Below are 4,641 nucleotides of genomic sequence, written 5' to 3' on the forward strand. Positions count from 1 at the left end.
GTTACTCTTTCAGTATGGCACCATTTATCGTTTCTCTAAACCTCTCTGGTTATAAGCCAGTTGTCTTAACATTGCATCTTTAGTTCACCACCAAGATCCACCTAAGGTCTTGAGTCAAATTATTTTTATTGCAGGTGACTGAAATCCACTGTCCCAGGGAAAGATCACTGTCCCAGCTGTGTCTAGTACCATTTCTGGCCCAGAAACCTTGGCCAGAGGAGAGGGACACTAGGGGCGGAATGGTTACCAGGGGCAAATTGCTGTCACTCTGCAGATGTGAGAACTCTTCCAGCTGTTTTTAGAGGACATGAGGGTTCTGGTGAGACAACTTGGTAGATATGTACTATCCTGTCTTTCCTGAGAATGATCTTAGCCATTTCCTGACTGTGGAAGGGAAGGCTGAGTAATGTGGAGAAAAACAAAACGAAAGAAGACGTTTTTAGGGTTTTGAAGGTCTGTGTTTGAATTTCAACCTGTTTATCTGTATATAACAACTTACAACTTGCTTACATCCTTGGAACTCGGTTTTATCTACAAAATGAGACTTGTGAACCTCTTCGGATAAGGCATACCCAGGCTTATCTTGCCCCGTAGAATTCCCTTCTGTATTCATTCCTAAGCCTGTGCACTTCTCTCACATCCTCTCACCTTCAAAGCCCTGGACATTGAGGGGGAGTCAATATTCCATACTCTAATATGTATGGCTTGTGGTTTAATTGTTTTTTTCTTTTAATTTTTACAAATTGAAGTTTCTTTTCCCATGTTGGAAATCCCCTATTTATAGTTTTGAAGTTGCTTTTATAGCCCTTCCTCCATTAACTATTCTGACATTACTTTGGGCCATCTTACTGTACTTTCTTCGGAGAGTCCGTATATATCCAGTGTGACTCTACCATCTCAAATGTGTCATCTCACCTGCATTTAATCTTTCTATACCCTTGGAGGGAAGGGGCAGTTTTTCTCTGTATCTTTTGTACCCAGCAACACTTGACCTGGGACTAGCACATAGTAGGCATTCATTCAGCATTTGTTGAACCACACATATATTGAACACCAGCTGTCATGTGTGAATGGGATTGTCAGACGGCCCACAAAGAAATCAGTTGTGGCAAGTCACAGAAATAGGACTGTCTTTTCATCGGAGCATAAGGTTGGTTCTTTGATCTGGAGGAGTCTTTTTCCCCTGACAAAGATTTAAGCACACTGTGTGCTTTCTTTCAATTAATGCTAATGGCAGGGTTTCCAACAAATACAGCAAATAAGAAGGATAAGAGACAGAGACAACTTCCAATGCTACTTTTATTAAAAAGTAATCTGCAGCTTATCTTAGCTCTTTCAACATCCAATATCCAAGGATGGCTATTTGAATATTTTCCCTGCCGGTACCTCTAAGGTTTTGAAGCCAGGAGATCACTGGTTCCTCATCTCTGCCCAGCAATATGTGCAGCACGTACTACAGGCCCTCTCCTGTGTCCTCCTCCTCTAGTTTCTCTTCCATTGCTCTTTGCCACTGCTCCATATTTATGAGAAGGGGAGGGTGAGAAGGGAAGGTGAGACCTGTCACGCATTAGGACTTGTTTCTACAGGGTATGCCCCCTTTGTTTTCTATAATTCCTCTCTTTATTCCTTTCTTTTTCTGCAGCCCAAATCTTATTTTTGTGTTGTTCCACCTTAAATCTGCCAAACTATGGGGTTGACTGTCCTAAATTGGAAAAAAGAAATACAAGGGCATGCTGATATAATTGTATATTATACAATTGTATAATTGTAAATACCTTTCTGCATCTGAGGCCAGTATCTACGTTTACATTTGGCAAATGTGGCAGTTGCTTATCAACTGTGTGAACTTGGTGAGGTTGCTTAACCTCTCTCTGTCTCAATTTTCTTGTCTATAAAATGGAGATAATAGTACCAACCACATAGGCATAATATAAAAAATAAAATAATTCTGTAAATGTGTTATCATAGTTTCTGTCACAGTGTAAGTGCTAAAAAAAGGTTTATTATATTGTCGTTACTGTTGTATTTGGTAATTGTATCATGACTTAGCCCTTAGCATAATTCCATTCAGCGAACATTCTTTGAGTTTAATATGAATGTAAAATCCTGTGCTGAGTCCTGTAGGAGATATTAAGATATGTTAAGGTTCCAAGTTTAGAGGAGATTCCAATCTGATGCGGATGAGATACATATGCACACTAATCACGTTATTAGGAAGAGGATTATAAATGGTAGAAATGAGGTACAATCCAAAACGAATGGGAGCAGTCACAATGTTGAATCTGGTAAGGTTTTATTGAGAGGTACTGTTTGAACTAAACTATGAAGAATAAGACAGGGTGAAGGAAGCTATGAGGGAGGAAAAAGCATTGCAGTTTGAGGAGGCTTAAAAATTAGCCTATGAAAGAAACATTGGATAATCATTTTCCATCCATATACTATTTCATTGCAAATTTATTTATTTATTTATTTAGGCAATAATTCACATGCAAAAAGAAAGGAAAGGACTGCTGTGGATTAGCATTTTCCAATTGGCTAATAGAAATTCTGAGATAAATGATTCTGTGGTCATATGCATTTTGATATTGCAAAAACATTTTGCTATCCTTTCAGATTCTGCTACCAGTTTTCTTACTACTTGCAACCTAATGACTAACATATGCCATATATATTAAAAAAATTTTTTTTTACATTTATTTATTTTTAAGACACAGAGAGAGACAGAGCACAAGTAGGGGAGGGGCAGAGAGAGAGAGGGAGACACAGAATCCAAAGCAGGCTCCAGGCTCTGAGCTGACAGCACAGAGCCTCACGCGGGGCTCGAACTCACGAACTGTGAGATCATGACCTGAGCCGAAGTTGGACACTTAACTGACTGAGCCACCCAGGCGCCCCTCACATGCTATATATTTTAAGGTTTTTCTTACAGCGGCACCTAACTTTTTTTTTCCTCTTCCAAAATCCTGTATGACATGAGATCGTCCAACTTACGCTGCAGCAACAAACGACCTCAAAATCTGGGCAACAAAAAATTGAGCAACAAAAAATTGATTTCTCAGTCATGTGTACCATGTCCAAAGCAGGCCAGCAGAGAAGGGTGCACTGCTTATTGTCGTCACTCAGCGACAGGCTGATTGAAGTTCCATCTAATGAATGCTTCTGCAGTGTCCACGGGAAAAAGGGCAGTGACTTTGATGGTTCCACCCAGAAGTGTTCTGTGTCACTCCATTGACACTTTTTTGTCCAAAGCAAGTCATATGACCACAACTAATTTCCAAGAGTGTGGAAGTAAAAGTTACCATGCTCCTAGGGAATGAGAGGGAAACTTGGAAATTTATAAACAGGCCTAATGACTATTGTAATTAGATTACAGGAAGTTAAATGAGACTGCGGAATTTCTCAGTCTTTAATATACTAATGTAAAATGCAGATCTCCCAGAGGGTGTTATAGTATGCATGCTGTTGCTCTTACTTGAATCTGGGACCTTTTTTCTTCAATGATTTTGTGGCACTATTGTTCCTTGGAATTCAAAGTAGGAAATTTTTATATATACTAAAGGCTATTTTTAATTGACTATGTTTAGAAGTAGGAATTGAGATAGGATTGGTATTTATAGACCTGAAGAGCTGGTAAAGCAGTCTGAATGATTTTTCAGTATATTAGATAAAATAGATAATCCACGTTTTTGCCATTTGTGATCACCTGCTAGAAGCCAAATCTTGTTTTGTCTTTTTATACATATTTTCACATTTAATTCTCATAAGAGCAATACCAGGAAGATAAGGAACATTACTCACATTTTATAGTTGGGGATAAAAGAGATTGAGTAACTTACATAGGGTTTTGCGAGTAATTGGCAGAGCTGGGGTTTGAATCTGGGCTGTGTGGCTGCTGAAATCATGCTCTATTTTTTAGTATAAGACTAGAGTGTAATCAGAACCTCAAGGAGATGACTGGCATGTTAGGATTCTCCAGAGAAACAACAAATAGGATACATTTATCTATGTATGTTTGTGTCTATGTGTTTATAATGGGAGCTGGCAACTCTGAAATTTGTAGTGCAAACTTTCTGGCTGGAAATTGAGGCAGGATTTCTGTTACTGAGGCAGAATTCTGAAAGCTTCAGTTTTTTTGCTCATCAGTCCTTCAACTAATTGGATGAGGCCTACCTACATTATGGGAGCTGATTTGCTTTACTTAAGATCAACTGATTGTAAATGTTAATCCCATCTACAAAGCACCTTCACAGTAATATCTAGACTAGCATTTGACCAAACATCTGGGCATCATAGCCTAGCCATGTTAACATATACAATTAACTATGCCAACTTAAATAAATGAAATGCTTCTGCTAAGAAAAAAAATGGATGAAATAGATAATCTAAAATTTTAGCTTGGTATGGCTAGGATTAATAGTTCTATTCAGGAGAGATTTTTTGTTTGATTTATTAATTTTTTCTTCTCTTCCGGCTCTTCATCATCCAAATGAATTTCATCCTTGAGCCCAGAAAAGCTGTTAGGACCCTCATCCATGACTTCTCAGGAATCATACCCCAAGGACTCAGTGTTAATTATGCCTCTTTTAACTTGATTCTCCTTTCATTTCCCTTTCTCAGTTTCCCCAGTATTAACCCTTTTTA

Source organism: Panthera pardus, unplaced genomic scaffold (assembly GCF_024362965.1).
Source record: "Panthera pardus isolate Hobbes unplaced genomic scaffold, ASM2436296v1 HiC_scaffold_11, whole genome shotgun sequence".
NCBI classification, from domain to species: Eukaryota; Metazoa; Chordata; class Mammalia; order Carnivora; family Felidae; genus Panthera; species Panthera pardus.